Here is a 10396-nt window from a genome sequence, read left to right as displayed (position 1 = left end):
CTGCCTGCCTCTGCCTCCCGAGTGCTGGGATTAAAGGCGTGCAATACCAAACCCGGGTTTAGAAACAATCCCCAATGCTCCATGTTTCCTATTACCTGATTTCAAAACACACAGCAGGTGACAGAACGAATGAAAGAGAACAGAACAGAACCCTACAGAATACTGCAAAAATACGCAAGGCCCAATGGACGCGCAGAGAACACAGAAATAGTCCCAGCGCAGTCGCAACTTCCGCTCCGTTCTCCGGCGCTCCTGATCAAGCAAGTTGTACCGGATCGCCACTTTTAACGTCCTAATCGCTGGAAAACTACGACCTGACTCTGTTACTTGGTTTGGAGGTCATGGAAAAAAAAAAGAAGAAGAAGAAGCTTAACAGCTTGAGACTCCATAAACAGACAGGACAGGGCCGCAACTATTGCGGCACCAGAAAGAAAGATGGCGAGTGACGCTCTTCCGTTTCGCTCACGGGGATCCCGATAGGACAGCTCATACTGGCCGCTTCAGCCGCCCTCATGATTACTCCGGGTTCAGCGTCACAGTCCGGGACTCCCTCAGCTACTAGGACAGTTTCACGACTATGGCGACACGAGAAAGAAAGATGGCGGATGAGGAAAGTCCCACTGGTGCTCCTGATTCATAGGCTGAGCCTTTGTGACAGAATAAGGGATGCCTACGTGACAAGCTGGAACCAAGTCCCGCGTTCCAGCCACAGTCGTTCTCAGCCCAGTCTTCTCTGGGTGGGAACCAGCTGACCTTGGATATAACTGCATTTGTGCAGAATTTGCCTCTAACTTTGCCCAACGGCCACCTGCTGCTTTTTTACACTCTGCACCTCTCCCACTTTGGAAATGAAATTACCAGTTTGTTAAGTGAATTACAAGGTTAGTGTTCCGTGGAGACAATCCACGTGTTCAGAGAAGAGGTTGCCTAGCTCAGAACACACTGAAACAGGGACAGCCTCATGCCAGCCATTCTTGAGCTCTTTGGAATGAGGCAGTTTGTTTCAGAGCCAAGACTTTCTCAAAGCTTTTCATTCTACCCATTTGCATTCAAGAAAAGATGAACATGCTAACAAGAGAATTTAATGTATATTATATTCAATGTATATGAAAACTGTTGTTCTTTTTGGCGTGGGGTGTATCGTGGAGCCGGAGGAAGGGAGACCCAGGACGCGACCACGTGCGTGGGAGGATTGTTTATTAAGGGAAGGGGGGTGCTCCACAGCGCGGGTCAAGGGAGGGAGGAAAAAAGGGAAAGTGAGAGAGAGAGAGAGAGAGAGAGAGAGAGAGAGAGAGAGAGAGAGAGAGAGAGAGAGCGAGCGAGCACATGGCGGGGGTTTTTAAACTTTTAAAAGGGTACAGTGTTCCTGGGAAATGTAGTTTTTGGGTCCCGCGGGGTGAAACTGCGATCTGCGCTTGAGCACAGGGGCCTTCTGCTCACAAAGGCCTTCTGGGAGGTGTAGTCCTCATCCCATGAGAATCACAGAAACTAGAGTAATATGCTAGCGGTATTTCACAGAGGGAAGAAAAACATTTGAGTTCTTATACAACCGCCTGCTTCATTCACATTTGCAAGGATTGAGAAGGCAACAATATTTTAAGCCCGATAGCTAACACCAATCCATAACACGACATCCTCTCTGAAAATGTTTCATTACAAAGATGATTGTTGATCATCGATGAATTGTTTATGCTTCAAAGCGTCCTGAAGCACACCCCTCCCCCATTTCACTAGAGACTGGCTCCATACAAATCTTGCTATTTCAATGTTTAAGTGACTCAAATAGGCCACATCTTTTGTTTTTCCCTCTCTATCTCCTCCTGAGTGTTTTAGCATTTCATGATTATGATTTACATGTTAGTCTAAATTATTCATATTCCCTCAGAACCTCAAAAGATCATGAACTCGGGGCTGGAGAGATGGCTCAGCAGTTAAGAGCACTGGCTGCTCTGCCAAAGGTCCTGAGTTCATTTCTCATCAACCACATGGTGACTCGCAACCATCTGTAATGAAATACGATACCCTCTTCTGGACTGCAGGTATTTATGCAGGCAGAATATTGTATACATAAAAAAAATCATGAACTCAGAATCTTGTAAACCTAGGAACCTAGTAGAACATGTTCCACTGCAGTGTTCAGCAAAGCTCCAAAGTTCATGCTGAACTATGCTTTTTTTTTTTTAATTAACTCTCTGGTGGACCCAGTGAACACCAAAAACTTCCTCTGGCATATCCAACTGCCTCAAAAATGCCCATCTTCTTGATTGCCCTTAAATACCTGATATTCATGGGTGCCTCCATTAGAGATAACCAAGTGTGTCTCATGACTGTGAGTCAGTCCATTGGGACTGGTTTTCTTCATATTGCCTTAGATCACGCAGCCTTTGTCTCAGGAGGGATCAGTAGTTGCATCATTCAATTTCTCTGCTTCCGTAGCACTTAGATTGAGAGGAACTGGGATGAGTGAAGAATTTTTCACAGCTTGCATTCATATTATGGTTTCTTTCTGTCGTGAATGTTTCTTTGGCATTGCAAGTGATTTATGAAGTCTTTCTTACATACCTTTCTTTGGTGGGTTTTCTCTCTACTGTGAGTCTTTTCATGGAATTGAAGAGAACCGTGACTAGTGAAGGCTTTCCCACACACCTTACACACACAGAGTTTCTCTCCATTGTGAACCCTTCCATGATATGGAAGGGAAATATTTTAAGTGAAGGATTTACCACATAGCTGACATACATAGGGTTTCTCTCCACTGTGAATTCTTTCATGGCTTGAAGAGAACTATGAGTAACGAAGGCTTTCCTGCATAACTTACATACATAGGGTTTTTCTGCACTATGAACCTTCAAATGCTAATGAAGAGAACCATGATTAATAAAGATTTGCCCACATAGCTTGCATTCACAGGCATTAATGTCAGTATGATTTATTCATGTGTTTGTAAAGAACTTGACCACACAAAAGCTTTTCCACATAGTTTACAAATGAGGTTTTTCTCCACTGTGAAGTTTAGCATTATATATTGAAGATAATTGTGACTCATGAAGGATTTCCCACACAACTTACAGATACAGGGTTTACCTCCACTGGGAACCATGATTAGTGAAGGCTTTTCTTTTTTTAAACAAAGCTTGTATTCATAAGACTTAACCCCAGTATGGATTCATATGGATTCATTCATGTGTTTATAAGGAACCTGATCATATGTAAGCTTTTTCACATAACTTACATACATAAGGTTTCTCTCAACTGTGAATCCTTTCATGGTAGCTAAGGGAATCACTACAACTGAAGGTTTTCCCACATTGTCTACATTTTTAGGGATTCATTCCATTATGGATCTTTTCATGGCGGTAAAAGCTCAGCTACTAGGATAAGTAAAAGCTTTATTGTTTACATGCATAAAACTTCCCCCTAGTGTGAATTCCTTCATGGATCACAAATGAACTGAAACAGTGAAAACCTTTACCATGTATCTTACACACAAACTGTTTATTTCCATGGCACATGATTATATGTCTCTGAATGTCTGCAAGAGTAAAAAGGCATTTCCCACACTGCTTGCATACATGTGATTTCTCTCCATTGTGAATTTTTGTATGACTTTGAACAAAATTGTTGATATTACCTGTGAGTGAAAAGAAAACATAGAACACACGACAAACCTGTTTAGGGGCTTATTAGAAGGGGGACATGTACCAGCCTGGTAAGGTCAGTGTGCAGAGAGAGCATTAAGATGGTGCATCCAGCTTTTAAGGGCTGCCTAGCACATGTATACAGAGGGATGATGTGGTGACATCATATACAGATGACAGAGCTCATGCATGCGTGCAAGCGTTCATGCAGTTGTGTCAGATGTAGGTGGTGCAGCCATGCTGCCCATGGGTCAAGCAGGGTCCTTTAAGATCTCTGGGGCCATTAGGCACTTCTGCCTGAGGACTTTTCTGCAATGCATGGCCCTAGAACCCCGAAGTGTCAGCCATGTTGGTTTGGCTGAAATCATAGCATTCCAACCTTTTGTTTATTATAAAAATTTGGAGAGTTTGGGGTCCTTAAAGGGTGGGAATGGGGCAAAAATTTGGGTACTTTGGAGTCTTTAATAGGGGTAATGGTGCATCATATGGTCTTTCGTGACTGCTTCCTGCTGATTTTGTGAGCATCAGAGAGTTGAAATGCTTGACCACATCCTGGGGTGGCTGATTACTTTTGTGCTTTTTCTGGGCTCCATGGAACTGGCTGGCTGGAAGCTTGGACCTTACAAGATGCTGGAAAGGCAGAAAATTATTTCTGGAAAAAATTTTAGATACTGGTGATCAAGGGAGGAGAGTCCCAAGATTGAAGATAGAGGGGTTTTGGGGGTGGAGGAGGAGGGAATTTCCCAGGGGTTCCCAAGACAAGGAATGATAAGGGAAGAATTAAATAATGCTTATTCTGAGTGAATCTGGTCTGTTTAGGTTGGTCCAATTGGCTAAAATTTATTTCTTTTCAAACATGTTTTCATTCAAACATGTTTGAAAAGAAATAAATTTTAGCCAAATTAAAAGCTTGTGATTACAGTGGTATAGTGTTGGAATAGAAGATGATGGGGAGGCAGGAGGAAAATTTTTAGAAAGGGGAATTATTAGACCCCTCAATGTTTACCTGAAGCAAATCTTAAGGCACTTGTGCTCTTTAGCATCATGGTATTACCTTAGCATCCAGGAGACACTGCTGCAGCCAGTGATAAACCTGTTATGTTATCTGTTTTGTGAGTTTTTTGGAGTTTGGGGCTATGAATGTCCCCAAACTCGTAATTGTTTCTTAATACCTGGGCTTTTGGCAATCCTTGTACCTCCAGCTCTATGTTTAATGTAATATCAGCTGAGTAGTTAACTGAAAATTTAAGTATGACATTGGAGATATAGAGAAGTTAGTAAAGCAGATAGGAGAAAGAGGAAGGGGGAGAGTATATGAAGTTTTGGGCACAGGAGACTTGAGTACAGTGATGAAACTTTCATCTTTCTGGAACTGGAGAAAAAGTGGCTGATCTTGGGGTCCTCTGGAAGTTAAGGGAGCAGGGCCCTGTTTGAGTTACCGTATATGAGGAGGTACCTTAGTTGGAAGAGTAAAAGGTTTAAGGTGGGACAGGGGGATCAAATGAGAGAGTCCCTCGAGCTTGGCAGCTGTGGGAGTTACAAGAATTACTTTAAAGGGGCCCTGCCATTTCGGGGAAATGGGTGAGGGATATTGGTCTGGGGTAGAGAATAGTGCCTGATCCCCTATTTTAATCGGCGGTGGGCATGAATTGGCATGAATTGAGGTAATGAGTAGTTGGTAAAATCCCATAATAGGGAGCCAAGATGAGATAACAGTGTAGTAAGCATGTGATCAGGAAGGGGAGAGGTTTTAGGTGAGAGGCTGAGAGTTAAAACCATACATAAGTTCAAAGGGCAAGATGGAAAGGGGATTTTGGGGGGAGAACCCTAAGCCTAAGAAGGGCCAGAGGCAAAAGTTTTACCCAGTCAAGGTGAAGCTCCTATGACATCTTAACAAGAACATTTTTAAAGGAATGGTTAGTTTATTCTACCTTCCCTGAAGACTGAGGGTGAGATGGGATATGAAAATGCCAGGGAATGTTAAGAGCCTTATATAAAGTTTGAGAGATCTGGGAGGTAAACTCTGGACCATTATCCAGCTGAAGAGAGGTTGGAATTCCAAACCGGGGGATAATTTCTCAGAGAAGAACATCAGAAACTGTCGGGCTCTCTTGTTAGTGGTGGGAAATACTTCAATCACCCAGACATGGTGTTCACCAAAACCAGGAGATATTTAACTCATCTGACTGTGGGCATATGAGTAAAATCAAGCTGCCAGTCAGTTCCTGGAAGGGAGCCACTGGCCTGGTAGGTGGGAAAAGGGAAGCTATGGTATTTGGTCTTGAGATCTGACTTTTGACAGATTTTACAAGAGGCAGTGATAGCTTTTAAGAACTCTAAGTCCTCAGGGGTGGGTTGGAGGTGAACCTTGACAAAATGAAACAGAGCTTTGCTGTTAGGATGAAATAGCTGATATAGGTAGGACAGAAATTGCTGGGTGTCAGGGGGTGTCTGCAAGAATGTGGGCTGTACTGTTTGAACCCCCTGAGGTGATTGAGGTAGGTTTGGGCTCTGGAATGCTGCTGTTCTAGCTGCTTAGTCAGTCTCGTTATTTCCCTTGGAAATAGTGGAACTGTTGGTCTGATAAGACCAACAGTGAATAATTCCTATAGCCTTGGGGAGATGGGAGACTTTTAATAAGTCCATAATATAATCTGAATTAGTTATGGATCCTCCTTTCATCATAAGAAGCCCATGCTTCTTCCACATAACTGTGTGGGACAGGAGGATGTGAAAGGCATATTTGGAGTCTGTGTAAACATTTAAAGATTATTCCTTTGCTAACTGGAAGACACAAGTAAAGGCTATTAATCCATCCTGCTGATTAGTGGTATGGCCTGTGCCTCTGCTATCCCAGTATCTAACCCTATGGCATAGCCTGCTCTACGGGTCCCTTCACATAAAAAAGGAGCTGCCATCTATGTACCAGGTATAAGTGGCCTCGGACAGTTTGCTCTCCTGTATATGTGAGGAGTGAGGCAGTAGATCCTCTAAGATTTCTATGCAGGAATAAGATGGGGAGTAATTAATGTTAGGTTTAGGTAGAAGACTTGAGATATTAAGGGGTGGGCAGGATTGGAAAGTGAGTGTGGCATCTACTAGTGCCACCTGAAGGGAAAGAACTTGAGAAGGGGGCAAGGTTTGTAAGCCTTTGTAAGTTAAGAGATGGGACTGATTGTGGTGGGAGCAGACAGTGGTGGGTGACCTAAAGGTTAATTTCTTTGATTCATGAATAAGAAGCTCAGCAGCCACTAAAGCACATATGCAGAGTGCCCAGCCCTGAGTGGTGAGGTCTACCTTCTTTGACAGGTACGCTACAGGTGCATCCCAGCTGATGTCCTAGGACCCCAGGGGCATGTCCCTCCTTCTCTGTTACATAGAAGGAGAAAGAATAAGTTAAAACTGGGAGATGAAGAGCTGGAGCCTGGATAAGGGCCTGCTGCAGTCTCTGGCAGGGTTTAGTAATGGGATGGAGAAGGGTCTGGTTGCAGAGAGCCAAGAGCTGCCTTGTATAAGGGGTGGGCGAGGAGAGAAAAAGAGGGGATCCAGGAACTCAGGAAACCAGCTATTCCTAGGAACCATAAAACCTCTTTTTTTGTAGAAGGAACTGCAAGGGACTGAATTAGCTTTTTTTATGTCTAGGGTAATAGCTTTTTGGTTTGGGGTAATAGTTAATTCCAGGTAAATGACCTGAGAGGTAGACAGTTGCACCTTTGAAGGTGAGACTTTATAGCCATTTTTGGATGGGAAATTTAGAAGAGCAGAGGAATCAGTTTTGCAGATCTCCAAGGATGGTCTGCAAAGTGAAATATCGTCTACATCCTGTATGAGTTTAGACTTAGGGAGAGACAGTGAGAGTAGATCAGAAGCTAAAGCCTGACCAAAGAGATGTGGGCTGTCCCGGAATCTCCGGGGAAGGACGGTCCAGGTGAGCTGTGTGGAGAGGCGAGTGTCAGAGTCAGTCCAGGAGAAGGCAAAGATATTTTGAGATTGAGAGCTGAGAGTAATAGAGAGAAAAAAAGCATCCTTGAGATCTAGAACTGAGACGTGGGATGTTCCTAGAGGAATAGTGGAGAGAAGTGTGTAAGGGTTAGGCACTACAGGTTGACAAGAGACCACTGTGGAGTCAATGAGCTGGAGGTCTTGAACCAGGCAATAAGTTCCATTAGGGTTTTTTTTTTTTTTTTGGCAGTTTTGTGGTTTTATTTAAACACAAATAAAACTTGCATGCAAGCCATCTACTCATTCTCTTCGCTGCTCAGCCTGGTGTTGGGACTGGTGACTCCGATTGCCGGCTGTGCTCTCTTTCTACGATGGCTTTTTGGTTCTTGGAGCAATCTCAGCACAGTAAGCCTTGTTGCACATCAGCAACACCTCCAGCTCCTTGACGTTGTGGACCAGAAACTTCCGGAAGCCGCTAGGCAGCATGTGCTTGGTTTTCTTGTTGCTCCCATAACCAACGCTGAGCATCAGGATCTGGACCTTGAATCTTCTCTGCACCCTGTTGTCAATACCTCTGGGTTTCCACCAGTTTTGCTTAATCTTGACATATCGATCTGACTGATGCCGGATGAACTTCTTGGTCCTCTTTTTGACGATCTTGGGCTTCACCAGAGGCCAGAGGGCAGCTATGATGCCACAAAGGAGATGGCAGCCACCTCACAGGTAGTGCCGAGGAAGAAGGAAGGGCCATTAGTGTTTTTTTTAACAGAATGTATAGGTGTGTTCAAGGGAGAAGAGGTGGGGCAAACTAGCTTTCTTCTTAGCAGGTCAGAGATAAAAGGCTTAAGTCCCCTAAGGCTCTGGAGAGAGAGGGGGTACTGAGTTTGGGTAATGTACTTAGTAGGGTCTTGTAATTGGATAATGATGGGGGAATGGTGTTTAGCAACAGAGGGGTTTTGGGTGCCCCAGACTTTGGAGTTTACCTGAGAGGCTCTTAGAGGAAGAGACACATTGGGGCTGGGAGGTTGCGAGGCTAGAAGGAGATGGAGGGGAGCAGCTGGAGAGTCTGATGGAAGGTGAATGGAAGGAGCAAATGAAATGGAAGCTCTTACTTGTGCTAAAAAATCTCTTCCCATAAGAGGTACCGGGCAGGTTGGCATGACTAAAAATGAATGAGTGAGATAAATACCCAAAAGCACAGTTAAGTGGTGGGGTCTGCTGAGGTAGATAAGGCTGTCCTCTTACCCAGACAATAGGGAAACTAGAAGGAGAGGTAGCCCCCAGAATTCCCTCAGTACCGAGTATGTGGCTCTGGTGTCCAAGAGAAAGGAGATGGGCCATTCTGATACCGTGATGTTTACCTGTGGCTCCCTGTTACAGATGACGGTTGTGGTTGGGTTAAAGGAGCCCAGGAAGCCTCACTCATCCATGGCCAGACCTAGAAGGTCAACTTGGGAATTTTCTGGGTTTGATGTCTCCACGACACGATGTGCACGAGGATAATCGACTGCCCAATGTCCTTCCCTATAGCATCTCAGACAGGGTCTCGTGGGACCAAGATGAGGATTAGGGCATGCTCAGGCCCAGTGACCAGTTCTACCACATTTGAAACAAGGGCCTGGTGGTTCTTGAGACCCAGGGGGGCAAGGGAGCAGCACTAACAGCACGGATTGGGCTTAGGAGTTTATTAGAGGGGGGAAGTGTACAGGCCTGGTGAGGATGGTGTGCAGTGAGAGAGCCTGAAGAAGGCGCGTCCAGCTATCAAGAGCTGCCTAGTGCATGCACACAGGGGGATGATGTGGTTACATCATACGCAGATGGCAGAGCTCACGCATGCGTGCAAGCGTTCATGCGGTTGTGTCAGACGTAGGTGATGCAACCGTGTTGCACGTGGGTCATGGAGGGTCCTTTAAGATCCCTGGGGCCATTAGGCACTTTTGCCTGAGGGCTTGTCTACAGTGTGTGACCCTAGAACCCAGAAGTTGTGGAGACACAGAACTGACAAAGCCTGCAGGCTCCTCCTGGGACAGATGAGACGAACCTGGGAAACGGTTGCTTGGCAAACCAAGCAGAGATGATAGCAAACTTTCTCTGCCCATTTCTCAAACGTTCTGTCAGAATCTGTACCCTGGATAAGGAAGTGGCCTTTGAGCTCAGTTCTTCACGCTCTACCAGTTACAAAGGAGTGCTTTGCTTCTGTATACATGTTGCCTTGTTTCTATGTACTTCTTTTCATTTTTATTACTGTTATTGAAGTATTGTTTCTTGCAAGGTGAGGCAAGAGTTTCTCATGATCATGAACGTAAGTAAAGGGGGGTTTCAGAGTTGAGGTAATGCTTTTTAGTCTGTATAAAGGCCATACAAAATAAAGCTTGTTATGCAGTTGTTCACACTCTGCATCCCCTGTGTCCTGATTTGCGCAAGACCCTTACCCAGGGACCCCAACGCACTAGACGTTGACAAGTGGTGCCCAAACAGGGACCCTGAAGAGGAAAAGTTAGGAAGGGTCAGAAAACATTAACCAGATAAGTAATCTTTATTACAGGGTAATGGGCAAGCTAAATCTTCTCTGTATCTTGCTATGCTAAAACATTTACTAAGAACTCATTGTGTTTCTGTTTCTTTTTCTGATTTAGAAATGTGTTTTGAAGTAATTAAGGAATATAATCCTTGGTTTTCAGAAGAAGGCACTTTAGATATAGATACTTGGCAAAGAATTAAAATTAATGCTGAAAAAGCTGTGAGACAGGGTGAGAAAATACCTGTCCGTTTCTGGTCTCTATGGTCTATGGTTTTTACTGTTTTCACAGTGATGC

The 10396-nt window shown here is 44.4% G+C and overlaps 1 pseudogene; it reads right to left on the bottom strand.

Moving 5' to 3' along the window:
• Nucleotides 1–7876: 7876 nt before the first annotated feature.
• LOC121677159 lies at nt 7877–9679 on the bottom strand (annotated as a pseudogene).
• Between the last annotated feature and the right edge of the window lie 717 nt (nt 9680–10396).

This window comes from Arvicola amphibius, chromosome 4 (assembly GCF_903992535.2).
Source record: "Arvicola amphibius chromosome 4, mArvAmp1.2, whole genome shotgun sequence".
Taxonomy (NCBI): Eukaryota; Metazoa; Chordata; class Mammalia; order Rodentia; family Cricetidae; genus Arvicola; species Arvicola amphibius.
This window is presented reverse-complemented; position numbering and strand designations above follow the sequence as displayed.